The sequence below is a fragment of the Heptranchias perlo genome, chromosome 7 (assembly GCF_035084215.1).
Source record: "Heptranchias perlo isolate sHepPer1 chromosome 7, sHepPer1.hap1, whole genome shotgun sequence".
In the NCBI taxonomy this organism is placed as follows: domain Eukaryota; kingdom Metazoa; phylum Chordata; class Chondrichthyes; order Hexanchiformes; family Hexanchidae; genus Heptranchias; species Heptranchias perlo.
This window is the reverse complement of record NC_090331.1, coordinates 95,463,107-95,478,632: the sequence shown is the minus strand read 5'-3', so window position 1 is coordinate 95,478,632 and position 15,526 is coordinate 95,463,107. Positions and strand designations below refer to the sequence as shown.

General features: G+C 47.6%; 1 pseudogene; it reads left to right on the top strand.

The window, feature by feature from the left end:
- Positions 1-579: 579 nt before the first annotated feature.
- On the top strand, positions 580-14,245 carry LOC137324064 (haloacid dehalogenase-like hydrolase domain-containing protein 3; annotated as a pseudogene).
- Positions 14,246-15,526: the final 1,281 nt, after the last annotated feature.

Genomic DNA, 15,526 nt, shown 5'->3' with positions numbered 1-15,526 from the left:
CAGCCCAAGCCTGGATGTTGTCCAGATCTTGCTACATGCGGGCACGGACTGCTTCATTATCTGAAGGATTGCGAATGGAACTGAACACTGTGCAATCATCAGCAAACATCCCCATTTCTGACCTTATGATGGAGGGAAGGTCATTGATGAAGCAGCTGAAGATGGTTGGGCCTAGGACACTGCCCTGAGGAACTCCTGCAGCAACGTCCTGGGGCTGAGATGGGGGGACATCGGGGGGTTGAAGAGTGGGAGATCAAGGGGACATCGGGGTGCAGGTGGGTGAAGAGGGGGAGATGGGGGGACATCGGGGGGGGGGGGTGAAGCGGGGAGATTGGAGGGGAATATCGGGGGGCTGAAGAAGGGGAGATCGGAGGGGGTGACATTGGACATCGGAGCAGGGTGGAAAGGAAGGTTAATTTTGTGTTTTAACTTTGTGCAATGGTTTTTTTATGTAATTTATTTCATTTGTTTTTGACTGATCCAGGCGTGAATCAGAAGTCATGGGAAAGCCGCCCAGGTAAGTTTAAAAATAGTTCTAACCAGGTAATCTGTCACAAGTAAAGTGCCTTAAGTACCTCAATGAGCTACATTTGGCTCTTTATCATTTTCTGGATTCGGATCGCCTGCGCGCACACAGGTGCATCTTTGGAGAACTCGGACATCGGTGAGTTGGAGCCGGGCTCTGAACCCGAACGGGATTTCCCTGATTTTTGGAGGCCCCCCGCCCCCAATGCACCCGCAATTTCCTGGGAAAATCGAGCTCCTTCACTCTATTTCAGTAATCAACAGCTCTTCAGATCATTTACTGTGTCACAGTATTGGACAGGTCCTGAGATCCTCTACTGTGTCACAATAATGGGCAGCTCCTGAGATTCATCTACTGTGTTACAGTAATGGATGGTTCCTGAGATTCATTTATTGTGTTACAGTAACTGAGAGCTCCTAAGATTAATTTACTGTGTGGCAGTAATGGGCAGCTCATCAGATCAGTAATGGACAACACTTCAGATAATTTACCATTTTACAGTAATGTACAGTTCCTGAGATCATTTACTGTGTTACAGTGATGGACAGCTCCTGAGATCATTTACTGTGTTACTGTAATGGCAGCTCATGAGATTCATTTACTGTGTTACAGTAATGGCAGCTCATGAGATTCATTTACTGTGTTACAGTAATGGCAGCTCATGACATTATTTAGTATGTTACAGTAATGGACAGTTCCTGAGATTCATTTACTGTGTTACTGTAATGTACAGTTCCTGAGATTCATTTACTGTGTTACAGTAATGGACAGTTCCTGAGATTCATTTACTGTGTTACTGTAATGTACAGTTCCTGAGATTCATTTACTGTGTTACAGTAATGGACAGTTCCTGAGATTCATTTACTGTGCACCAGTAATGGCAGCTCATGAGATCATTTAATGTGGCAGTTCTTTAAATCATTTACTGTGTCACAGTAATGGACAGCTCGTGAGACCATTTTCTGTTATAGTAATGGACAGTTCTTGAGATTCACTTAAGGTGTTAATAAAATGGACAGCTCCTGAGATTCCTTCACTCTGTTAAAGTAATCAACAGCTCTTCAGATCATTTACTGTATTACAGTAATGGACAGCTCCTGAGTTCATTTACTGTGTCACAGTAATGGACAACTCTTCACATAATTTACCGTTTTACAATAATGGACATGTCCTGAGATTCATTTACTGTGTTACAGCAATGGACAGCTCCGAGAATCATAGAATCATAGAAAGGTTACAACATGAAAGGAGGCCACTCGGCCCATCAAGTCCGCTCTGGCTCTATGCAAGAGCAATCCAGCTCGTCCCACTCCCCCGCCCTATCCCCGTAGCCCTAGAAATGTTTTCCTTTCAAGTACTTATCCACTTTCCTTTTGGAGGCCATGATTGAATCTGCCTCCACCACCCCCTCAGGCAGTGCATTCCAGATCCTAACCACTCGCTGGGTAGAAAAGTTTTTCCTCATGTCACCTTTGGTTCTTTTCTCAATCACCTTAAATCTGTGTTCTCTAGTTCTTGACCCTTCCGCCAATGGGAACAGTTTCTTTCTATCTACTCTGTCTAGACCAGTCATGATTTTGAATATCTCTATCAAATCTCCTCGTAACCTTCTCTGTTCCAAGAAGAACAACCCCAGCTTCTCCAGTCTATCCACGTAACTAAAGTCCCTCATCCCTGGAATCATTCTCGTAAATCTCTTCTGCACCCTCTCTAAGGCCCTCACATTTTTCCTAAAGTGCAGTGCCCAGAACTGGACACAATACTCCAGTTGTAGACGAATCAGTGTTTTATAAAGGTTCATCATGGCTTCCTTGCTTTTGTACTCTATGCCTCTATTTATAAAGCCCAAGATCCCTTATGCTTTTTTAACTGTTTTCTCAACCTGCCCTGCCACCTATACCCCCAGATCTCTCTGTTCCTGTAACCACTAACAGTTGTGCCCTCTAGTTTATATTGCCTCTCCTCGTTCTTCCTACCAAAATGTATCACTTTGCGTTTTTCTGCGTTAAATTTCATCTGCCACGTGTCTGCCCATGCCACCAGCCTGTCTATATCCTCTTGAAGTCTATCACTATCCTCCTCATTGTTTACTACCCTTCCAAGTTTTGTGTCATCTGCAAATTTTGAAATTGTGCCCTGTACATCCAAGTCCAAGTCATTAATATATATCAAGAAATGCAGAGGTCCCAGCATCGACCCCTGAGGAACACCACTGTACACCTCCCTCCAGTCCGAAAAACAACCGTTCACCACTATTCTCTGCTTCCTGTTATTCAGCCAATTCTGTATCCATGTTGCTACTGCCCCCTTTATTCCATGGCTGCAATCTTGATGACTAGCCTATCATGCGGCACTTTATCAAAAGCCTTTTGAAAGTCCATATAGGTATGTACTAGAAAGTACTTGTAGGTACTAGAAAGGCTAGCTGTACTTAAAGTAGATAAGTCACCCGGTCCAGATGGGATGCATCCGAGGTTGCTGAGGGAAGTAAGGGGGGAAATTGTGGAGGTGCTGTCCATAATCTTCCAATCATCCATAAGGATGGGGGTGGTGCCAGAGGACCGGTGAATTGCAAATGTTACACATCAACTGCATTGCCCTCTCTGTTACCTCATCAAAAAACTCTATCAAGTTAGTTAAATGCAATTTGCCTTTAACAAATCCGTGCTGGCTTTCCCTAATCAATCCACACTCGTTCAAGTGACTGTTAATTCTGTCCCTGATTATCGTTTCTAAATGTTTCCCCACCACTGAGGTTAAACTGCTGGGTTTATCCTTTTGCCCTTTTTTGAACAAGGGTGTAACATTTGGGACCTTATCAAAAGCCTTCTGAAAATCCAAGTACACCACATCCACTGGTTCTCCCCCATCTATTCTACTAGTTACCTCCTCAAAAAACTCCAGTAGGTTTGTTAAGCATGATTAACTCCGTTAATGGTAGGGCGTTGGGGAGAGTTATAGAACAAAGAGATCTAGGAGTACAGGTTCATAGCTCCTTGAAAGTGGAGTCACAGGTGGATAGGGTGGTGAAGAAGGCATTCAGCATGCTTGGTTTCATTGGTCAGAACATTGAATACAGGAGTTGGGATGTCTTGTTGAAGTTGTACAAGACATTAGTAAGGCCACACTTGGAATACTGTGTACAGTTCTGGTCACCCTATTATAGAAAGGATATTATTAAACTAGAGAGTGCAAAAAAGATTTACTAGGATGATACCGGGACTTGATGGTTTGACTTACAGGGAGAGGTTGGATAGACTGAGACTTTTTTCCCTGGAGAGTAGGAGGTTTAGGGGTGATCTTATAGAAGTCTATAAAATAATGAGGGGCATAGATAAGGTCGATAGTCAAAATCTTTTCCCAAAGGTAGGGGAGTCTATAACGAGGGGGCATAGATTTAAGGTGAGAGGGGAGAGATACAAAAGAGTCCAGAGGGGCAATTTTTTCACTCAAAGGGTGGTGAGTGTCTGGAACGAGCTGCCAGAGGCAGTAGTAGAGGCGGGTACAATTTTGTCTTTTAAAAAGCATTTGGACAGTTGCATGGGTAAGATGGGTATAGAGGGATATGGGCCAAGTGCAGGCAATTGGGACTAGCTTAGTGGTATAAACTGGGCGACATGGACATGTTGGGCCGAAGGGCCTGTTTCCATGTTGTAAACTTCTATGATTCTATGATTCTATGATTTCCCATTCATAAACCAATGCTGACTTTGTCCAATCCAATTAATGCCTTCCAAGTGTTCTGTTATTCTATCCTTTATAATAGACTCGAGCATTTTCCCCACTACTGATGTTAGTAGATTATTCCATCACACTCCTGACTTGTGCCTTGTAGATGGTGGAAAGGCTTTGGGGAGTCAGGAGGTGAGTCATTCGCCGCAGAATACCCAGCCTCTAACCTGCTCTTGTAGCCACAGTATTTATATGGCTGGTCCAGTTAAGTTTCTGGTCAATGGTGACCGCCAGAATGTTGATGGTGTGGGATTCGGCGATGGTAATGCTGTTGAATGTCAAGGGGAGGTGGTTAGACTCTCCCTTGTTGGAGATGGTCATTGCCTGGCACTTGTCTGGCGCAAATGTTATTTGCCACTTATCAGCCCAAGCCTGGATGTTGTCCAGGTCTTGCTGCATGCGGGCTCGGACTGCTTCATTATCTGAGGGGTTGCGAATGGAACTGAACACTGTGCAATCATCAGCGAACATCCCCATTTCTGACCTTATGATGGAGGGAAGGTCATTGATGAAGCAGCTGAAGATGGTTGGGCCTGGGACACTGCCCTGAGGAACTCCTGCAGCAATGTCCTGGGGCTGAGATGATTGGCCTCCAACAACCACTACCATCTTCCTTTGTGCTAGATATGACTCCAGCCACTGGAGAGTTTTCCCCCTGATTCCCATTGACTTCAATTTTACTAGGGCTCCTTGGTGCCACATTTGGTCAAATGCTGCCTTGATGTCAAGGGCAGTCACTCTCACCTCACCTCTGGAATTCAGCTCTTTTGTCCATGAGGTCTGGAGCCGAGTGGTCCTGGCGGAACCCAAACTGAGCATCAGTCAGCAGGTTATTGGTGAGTAAGTGCCACTTGATAGCACTGTCGATGACACCTTCCATCACTTTGCTGATGATTGAGAGTAGACTGATGGGACGGTAATTGGCCGGATTGGATTTGTCCTGCTTTTTGTGGACAGGACATACCTGGGCAATTTTCCACATTGTCGGGTAGATGCCAGTGTTGTAGCTGTACTGGAACAGTTTGGCTAGAGGCGCAGCTAGTTCTGGAGCACAAGTCTTCAGCATTACAGCCGGGATGCTGTCAGGGCACATAGCCTTTGCTGTATCCAGTGCACTCAGCCGTTTCTTGATATCACGTGGAGTGAATCGAATTGGCTGAAGACTGGCTTCAGTGATGGTGGGGATATCGGGAGGAGGCCGAGATGGATCATCCACTCAGCACTTCTGGCTGAAGATAGTTGCAAACACTTCAGCCTTGTTTTTTGCACTCACGTGCTGGACTCCGCCATCATTGAGAATGGGGATGTTTTCATGATCATATTGAACGGCCTACAGCTGCTCCTATTTTTTATGTACTGACATGGATTGAAAATTGGTTAACAGACAGGAAACAGAGAGTAGGAATAAATGGGTCTTTTTCTCTTTTTCGGGGTGGCAGGCAGTGACTAGTGGGGTACCGCAGGGATCAGTGCTTGGGCCCCAGCTATTCTCAATATATATCAATGATTTGGATGAGGGAACTAAATGTAATATTTCCAAGTTTGCTGACAACACAAAACTAGGTGGGATTGTGAGTTGTGAGGAGGATGCAAAGAGGCTTCAAGGTGATTTAAACTATTTGAGTGAGTGGACAATTGCAGATGCAGTATAATGTGGATAAATGTGAAGTTATCCACTTTGGAAGGAAAAACAGAAAGGCAGAGTATTATTTAAATGGTGATAGATTGGGAAATGTTGATGTACAAAGGGACCTGGGTGTCCTTGTACACCAGTCACTGAAAGCAAACATGCAGGTGCAGCAAGCAGTTCGGAAGGCAAATGGTATGTTGGCCTTCATTGCAAGAGGATTTGAGTACAGGAGCAAGGATGTCTTACTGCAGTTATACAGGGCCTTGGTGAGACCACACCTGGAGTATTGTGTGCAGTTTTAGTCTCCTTACCTAAGAAAGGATATACTTGCCATAGAGAGAGTGCAGCGAAGGTTCACCAGACTGATTCCTGGGATGGCAGGATTGTCATATGAGGGGAGATTGGGTCGACTCGGCCTGTATTCACTCGAGTTTAGAAGAATGAGAGGGGATCTCATTGAAACATATAAAATTCTGACAGGGCAAGACAGACTGGATGCAGGGAGGATGTTTCCCCTGGCTGGGGGGTCCAGAACGAGGGGTCACAGTCTCAGGATACGGGGTAGGACATTTAGGATTGAAATGTGGAGACATTTCTTTACTCAGAGGGTGGTGAACCTGTGGAATTCTCTACCACAGAAAGCTGTGGAGGCCGAGTCACTGAATATATTTAAGAAGGAGCTTGATAGATTTCTAGTCACAGAAGGCATCAAGGGGTATGGGGAGAGAGCGGGAATATGGTATTGAGATAGAGAATCAGCCATGATCATATTGAATGGCGGAGCAGGCTCGAAGGGCCGAATGGCCTACTCCTGCTCCTATTTTCTATGTTTCTATGTTTCTATCTCTTTATCAATTTTTAGCCCATCCAGTATCTCAACTATATCTTCCTTTACTGCGACTTTGGCAGCATCTTCTTCCTTGGTAAAGGCAGTTGCACAGTACTCATTTATTACCTCGGCCATACCCTCTGCCTCCATGAGTAGATCTCCTTTATGGTCCCTAATTGGCCCCACCCCTCCTCTTACTATCCTTTTACTGTTTACATGCCTGTAGAAGACTTTTGGATTCTCTTTTATGTTGGCCGCCAGTCTATTCTCATACTCTCTCTCTGCCCCTCTTATTTCCTTTTTCACTTTCCCTCTGAACTTTCTATCTTCTGCCTGGTTCTCACTTGTGTTATCAACCTGACATCTGTCATATGCCCCTTTTTTCCATTTCATCTTACTCACTATCTCCTGAGATTCATTTACTGTGTTACTATAACGGACAGCTCCTAAGATCATTTAATGTGTTACAGTAATAGACAGGACCAGACATCATTTACTGTGTTACAGTAATAGACAGGTCCAGAGATCATTTACTGTGTTACAGTCACGGACAGCTCCTGAGAGACATTTACTGTGTTATAGTAATGGGTAGCTCTTGAGGTTCAGTTACACACACATGCACACACTCTCAGATCTTAGCAGCTGTTAGTGAATGGTGATCAGGTGTGTGAATTCTGCCTGTATATTTCTAGCCTTTTTGAGTGTCGGTGGATTGACCTTGGCAGGGATCAGCTCATTGAGGCTGTGCTGGCAATGTAACTAGCCATCTCCCGTCTCTGCATGGCTCAGTAGCTCACTGGAGAGTGGCACAACCCAGTCAGCCCCCGGTGCGGGTCCCTGTCCGCTCTCAGATTAGAAGACTTTCCCTGAAAGCCCGTGGATCCAACCGGTGTCGTGTGTGACCACATTATTTCTCGTCACAAACAGAAGTGATGTGAGTGATTAACATAATGCGACACATTGACAGCTGAGAACCCAGCACCAATTCTCAGGGCAGGCCGGGGTGGAACCTGTGGTGAGAGAGGATTACATGTCAATTCAGAAATGACAGTCAGAGGAAACTGTGTTTTCTGACTGCAACAAAGTGTTGTTTTTGAAACTGAGAGAATAAGTCAAGCAAGAGACAATACAGTGAAAGAACCTGTCAGAATTAGTCAGAGTTTCCAACTGGAACTGAATCCCAGCCTCCCCACACTCATCGAAAGACAAATCCAACAGGCTTTTTTTTTCTGAAAGCTACTTCAATATTTTTCCACCTCTCTGTCTCGGTATTGACGCTACGAATTGGGTAGATTAGTCCGTGTCTGCGGCCCCACGGTCTCAGACTCTCCGGCCTGTGCTTGGCAGCTGGGACCTTGGGATTACGTAACTGGCCCTGACACATCCCTCCTCAGGAGCCATTGCCACTGTGACATCTGAGTGGGGTCTGAGCTGAATCGGAACCGCACGTATGGAGATCTAATCTGAGGCCGTGCTCACAGATAAAGTTACAGACCCTTGTCCATTCAAACCCCTCCATCCATCTACTCTATCCCCACCTTCAATAAAACATCCTCCAAACTCATCCCTTCTACCCAGCTTTGGGTCACCTTTCCTGACCCAAAGCACTGGAGCTGCGGATGGATTCATTAAGGAGCATTCGCGATGCTGAGAACGTCATGGATAGCACGTTTAGTGAGATGGTCACACCGCAGGTAAAGGTTGTACAGGCAGGAAGTAATTGGGTGACCACCAGGCAGAGTAAGAAGAGCAGGCAGGCAGTGCAGGGGTCCCCTGTGGCCGTCCCCCTCTCAAACAAATATACCGCTTTGGATATTGTTGAGGGGGATGACTTATCAGGGGAAGGCAGCAGCAGCCAACTTCCTGGCACCAGGGGTAGCTCTGCTGCACAGGCTGGGAGGAAAAAGAGTGGAAGAGCTATAGTGGTAGGGGATTCTATCGTAAGGGGAACAGATAGGCATTTCTGTGGCCGTAAACGTGACTCCAGGATGGTTTGTTGCCTCCCTGGTGCCAGGGTCATGGATGTCACTGAGCGGCTACAGGGCATTCTCAAGGGGGAGGGTGAGCAGGCAGAGGTCGTGGTCCACATTGGGACCAACGACATAGGTAGGAAGGGAGATGAGGTCCTGCATCAAGAATTTAGGGAGCTAGGTAGCAGATTAAAGAGCAGGACCTCAAAGGTTGTAATCTCTGGATTACTCCCAGTGCCACGGGCTAGTGAGTATAGAAATAGGAGGATAGAACAGATGAATGCGTGGCTAAAGAGTTGGTGCAGGAGGGAGGGTTTCAGTTTCCTGGATCACTGGGCCTGCTTCTGGGGAAGGTGGGACTTGTACAAGTCGGACGGGTTGCACCTGAACCAGAGCGGGACAAATATCCTTGCGGGGAGGTTTGCTAGCACTGTTGGGGGGGGTTTAAACTAACTTGGCAGGGGGATGGGATACAGAGTGGAGCTACAATAGGGGGTGATGTGCAGCCAAATATAGAGAAAAAAACAAGTCAGCTTGGAAGACAGGGCAAATATGTGAGGGCAAGGCTGGATGGCATCTATTTTAATGCAAGGAGTCTTGCGAAGAAGGTGGATGAACTGAAGGTGTTGATAAACACATGGGAGTATGATATTGTTGCTGTCACAGAGACATGGTTGAGGGAGGGGCAAGACTGGCAGCTCAATATTCCGGGGTACAGAATCTTCAGGCGAGACAGAGGGGGAGGTATAAGAGGAGGGGGGGTCGCAATATTAATTAAAGAATCAATTACTGCCATAAGGAGGGATGATATATTAGCAGGTTCCTCTAATGAGGCCATATGGGTGGAGCTTAAAAACAAAAAGGGGGCAAGCACTTTGATGGGAGTGTACTATAGGCCCCCAAACAGTCAGGGGGAGATAGAGGAACAGATATGTAGGCAAATCTCAGAAAATTGTGCAAATAATAGGGTAATAATAGTGGGGGATTTCAACTTCCCCAATATTAACTGGGATACTCAGAGTGTAAAAGGCGTAGAGGGTACAAAATTCTTAACGTGCATCCAGGAGAGCTTTTTGAGCCAGCATGTAGAAAGTCCTACAAGAGAGGGGGCGGTACTGGACCTAATTCTAGGGAATGTGGCCGGCCAAGTGGAAGAAGTGCTAGTAGGTGAGCACTTTGGTGACAGTGACCATAATTCGGTGAGATTTAAGGTGGTCATGGAAAAGGACAGGGAGGGGCCGGAAATAAAGGTTCTAAATTGGGGGAAGGCCGATTTTAATAGGATAAGGCAGGATCTGGCCAAAATGGACTGGGATCAGCTGCTTGTAGGAAAATCCGCATCGGAGCAATGGGAGTCTTTCAGAAGGGAGATTGAGACCATACAATGGCAACATGTTCCCGTAAAGGTCAAGGGTGGTTCCAAGAACTCCAGGGAACCTTGGATGTCAGGAGATATACGAGAATGGATTAGGAAAAAAAGGAGGGCTTATGGCAGATACAAAAGGCTAAAGACGGAGGAAGCCCTAGAGGAGTACAAAAAGTGCAGGGGGATACTTAAAAAAGAAATTAGGAGATCAAGGAGGGGCCATGAAATAACACTGGCGAGCAAAATAAAGGAAAATCCTAAGATGTTTTATAAGTATATTAAGGGTAAGAGGATGACTAGGGAAAAAATAGGGCCCATTAGGGACAAAAATGGCAATCTGTGTGTGGAGCCGGCAGATGTAGGAAGGGTGCTAAATGAATTTTTTGCATCTGTTTTCACTATGGAGAAGGACGATGTAGACATAGAAATACGGCAGGGGGACTGTGATATACTCGAACATATTAACATCGAGCGGGAGGAGGTATTGGCGGTTTTAGCAGGCCTAAAAATGGATAAATCCCCAGGCCTGGACGAAATGTATCCCAGGTTACTGTGTGAGGCAAAGGAGGAGATTGCGGGGGCTCTGACACATATGTTCAGAACCTCTCTGGCCACAGGGGATGTGCCAGAGGACTGGAGAACCGCTAATGTAATACCATTATTCAAGAAGGGGAGTAGGGAAAAACCGGGGAACTACAGGCCAGTGAGCCTAACATCAGTGGTAGGAAAATTATTGGAAAAAATTCTGAAGGACAAAATTAGTCTCCACTTGGAGAAGCAAGGATTAATCAGGGATAGTCAACATGGCTTTGTCAAGGGAAGATCATGTCTGACTAATTTGATTGAATTTTTTGAGGGGGTGACTAGGCGTGTGGATGAGGGTAACGCAGTGGATGTGGTATACATGGATTTCAGTAAGGCCTTCGATAAAGTCCCCCACAGGAGACTGGTCAAGAAGGTACGAGCCCATGGAATCCAGGGTGCCTTGGCACTTTGGATACAAAACTGGCTTAGTGGCAGAAGGCAGAGGGTGATTGTCGAAGGTTGTTTTTGTGACTGGAAGCCTGTGGCCAGTGGGGTACCACAGGGATCGGTGCTGGGTCCCTTGCTGTTTGTGGTCTACATTAATGACTTGGAAATGAATGTAAAACGTATGATCAGTAAGTTCGCTGATGATACAAAAATTGGTAGGGTGGTAAATAGCGAGGAGGATAGCCTCAGTCTGCAGGACGATATAGATGGGTTGGTCAGATGGGCGGAACAGTGGCAAATGGAATTTAACCCGGAAAAGTGCGAGGTGATGCACTTTGGAGGGACTAACAAGGCAAGGGAATACACAATGAATGGGAGGACCCTAGGCAAGACAGAGGGTCAGAGGGATCTTGGTGTGCAAGTTCACAGATCCCTGAAGGCGGCGGAACAGGTAGATAAGGTGGTAAAGAAGGCATATGGGATACTTGCCTTTATTAGCCGAGGCATAGAATATAAGAGCAAGGAGGTTATGATGGAGCTGTATAAAACACTGGTTAGGCCACAGCTGGAGTACTGTGTGCAGTTCTGGTCGCCACACTACAGGAAGGATGTGATCGCTTTGGAGAGGGTGCAGAGGAGATTCACCAGGATGTTACCAGGGCTGGAGCGCTTCAGCTATGAAGAGAGACTGGGAAGATTGGGTTTGTTTTCCTTGGAGCAGAGGAGGCTGAGGGGGGACATGATTGAGGTGTACAAAATTATGAGGGGCACAGATAGGATGGATACTAAGGAGCTTTTTCCCTTCGTTGAGGGTTCTATAACAAGGGGACATAGATTCAAGGTAAAAGGCGAGAGGTTTAGAGGGGATTTGAGAAAGAACTTTTTCACCAAGAGGGTGGTTGGAGTCTGGAACTCACTGCCTGAAAGGGTTGTGGAGGCAGGAACCCTCACAACATTCAAGAAGCATTTGGATGAGCACTTGAAATGCCATAGCATACAAGGCTACGGACCAAATGCTGGAATATGGGATTAGAGTAGACAGGGCTGATGGCCGGCGCGGACACGATGGGCCGAAGGGCCTCTATCCGTGCTGTATAACTCTATGACTCTATGACTCTCTATGACCTTCCCGAGAAGGCTCAGTACTATGGGGCGTTGTTCTACTTTAAAGACACTTTATCAGGAACATAGGAACAGGAGGAGACCATTTAGATCCTCGAGCCTGCTCTGCCATTCAGTTAGATCATGGCTGATCTGTACCCCAACTCCATTTACTCGCCTCAGCTCCATATCCCTTGATACCCTTACCTGACAAAAAACTATCGATCTCTGTCTTGAAAGTTCCAATTGACCCCCAGCATCCGCGGCCTCTTGTGGGGAGGCAGATCGAGAACTCCACTTCCCTTTGTATGAAAATGTGCTTCCTGATTTCGCTCCTGAATGGCCTAGCCCAAAATTTTAAGATTGCCCTGGGTTCCCCCACCAGAGTTGTTGCTGCGAACAGATTGAAAATGATGGACAGGCAAAGACCCACTGGTCCATCCAAACTGCCTCATATTTTGGTGATGCCCTGTGTATTATACTGCAGTCACTCCCCACCCATCTAACCTTCTGGGAGAGGCGAAAAAACAGATAAAAACCCAGGCCAATTAGTGAAAAAAATCTGGAAAATTTCTCTCCGACCTCTTTAGTTGAACGACACTAGTCCAGGAGAGCACATTGACCCTAATATATATTACACAATACCTACCTTTTGTGTGGTGTGATCTCCGTCCCAGCCAGAAACAGGTCCAGCTCTCTCCTGAAGGAACTCAGTGAATCAACATCCACCGCACGAGCCGGCAGCCTGTTCCACAGGTCCACTATTCCCTGGGGAGAGAAGAACTGCCTAACATCCAACCTAGTTCTGCCCTTACATAACTCATAAGCCTGACCCGTGCACCAAGGGAAATAATGTCGCCCAAGGGGCGGCTTTTGCGATTTGGTTTCTTGTGATTCTGAATGAGGAGGGTCCGTTACAGGATGGGTGTTCTTACAAGTTACTCCTCAAAATAATAGCGATCAAAAGCATTTGATTGAAAATCAGAGAAATTAAACATACATTGATCATTATTATTGACAATAATTACACATTCATTGAAGAGAACACGTACGACGATACCTTGCGAGTTCACCGGAGAATTCGAAACACTTTACAGTTCTCGAGCTCAAGGTTCTTGATTGGCCAGACCTTACATGAATTCCAAGGTATCTGTTCTAACACCCACTTTTTAAACCAGTGATGGCCAATCCCAGGCACGTGTGCCACAAATGGTTTGCCTCTCATCCGGCGAGTGGCAAGCCACGGCACGCAGACGGTTGAGTGCGAGCAGACGGTGGCGGTTGCTGAGTGCGTCACTCGATTGGCGAGCCGTACTCCTTGGAGGCCAAGCTCCACGGGATCCAGGTGGAGGCCGAAGCTCTCCACTGATTGTTCCTCACCGCCATCAGGACGCAGGATGAGCTGTTTCCCCAACTACGGCCTAGGCCGGGGCCTGAGCTCCCAGTAGTGATGGGGGGACATCGTCAAACGGATCTTCGGGCTGTGCAGGATGAACCAAGAGTGGGTATTGTCCCCACTCGCCGAGATCCTTTACCAGAGGTTCTGCAGCGCTAGGAACTGGGAGGTGTTCGCCGATGTGAGGGACACTCTGACTCACTGCCACTGACTGGGAATCCACCTGACGGTAAATTTCCAACTTCGATCGTCACCTGGAGCAGATTCTAGCCAACTGCGAGCTACGGCAGCATTCTGAGTTTGTGCTGACGTCGGAGGACGCCAGGGCGGCCGAGCTGGATCCCCGGATCTTCGTCAAGGCCCTGGGCATCGCCCAGGCAGAGCCCGAGCAGGCCACGCACGTAGGAGACAATGTGTGGAAGGACAATCTGGTGGCCAGGACTGTGGGGACGGAGAGCTACCTGATCTGGTGGCCAGGACTGTGGAGACGGAGAGCTACCTGATCTGGTGGTCAGGACTGTGGGGACGGAGAGCTACCTGATCTGGTGGTCAGGACTGTGGGGACGGAGAGCTACATGATCTGGTGGCCAGGACTTTGGGGATGGAGAGCTACCTGATCTGGTGGCCAGGACTGTGGGGATGGAGAGCTACCTGATCTGGTGGCTAGGACTTTGGGGATGGAGAGCTACCTGATCTGGTGGCCAGGACTGTGGGGGTGGAGAGCTACCTGATCTGGTGGCCAGGACTGTGGGGTGGAGAGCTACCTGATCTGGTGGCCAGGACTGTGGGGTGGAGAGCTACCTGATCTGGTGGCCAGGACTGTGGGGTGGAGAGCTACCTGATCTGGTGGCCAGGACTGTGGGGGTGGAGAGCTACCTGATCTGGTGGCCAGGACTGTGGGGTGGAGAGCTACCTGATCTGGTGGCCAGGACTGTGGGGGTGGAGAGCTACCTGATCTGGTGGCCAGGACTGTGGGGATGGAGAGCTACCTGATCTGGTGGCCAGGACTGTGGGGATGGAGAGCTACCTGATCTGGTGGCCAGGACTGTGGGGATGGAGAGCTACCTGATCTGGTGGCCAGGACTGTGGGGATGGAGAGCTACCTGATCTGGTGGCCAGGACTGTGGGGATGGAGAGCTACATGATCTGGTGGCCAGGACTGTGGGGATGGAGAGCTACCTGATCTGGTGGCCAGGACTGTGGGGATGGAGAGCTACCTGATCTGGTGGCTAGGACTGTGGGGATGGAGAGCTACCTGATCTGGTGGCCAGGACTGTGGGGATGGAGAGCTACCTGATCTGGTGGCCAGGACTGTGGGGATGGAGAGCTACCTGATCTGGTGGCTAGGACTGTGGGGATGGAGAGCTACCTGATCTGGTGGCCAGGACTGTGGGGATGGAGAGCTACCTGATCTGGTGGCTAGGACTGTGGGGATGGAGAGCTACCTGATCTGGTGGCCAGGACTGTGGGGATGGAGAGCTACCTGATCTGGTGGCCAGGACTGTGGGGATGGAGAGCTACCTGATCTGGTGGCCAGGACTGTGGGGATGGAGAGCTACCTGATCTGCAGAGAGGAGGAGGAGGAACCCGTCGGGGTGAAGGGACTGGTGCTCAGGTGAGATTTGGTTTATCCCTTCGTGGGGGAAGTTAGCGGTTGTGACTTGGTGAGTTAGTATAAACGTGACTGATCTACAGAGGGGGGTCTCCCTCCCTCCCTCCCTCCCCAGTGTGCGCTGCCTGTGAACAACCACTTGAGATGAATTCTGGAGAATGTTGCACGAATTACAAGCATTAAGCAACAGTTTGGCACTTTCTGGGTCTCTCATCTGTTGACATTATTTTCAAAAAAGAGTCCAATAATTAATATTTTACTGTGGTGTTTTGAGTAATATTTTATTCTGAAATAAACATTTTCCTTCATTTGACCAGTTTCTCTTGTGTTCAGTATTAAAGAATAGCATTTCCCACATTGCTCTCTTCACCTCAGTGTCCTGTACTGTTGAA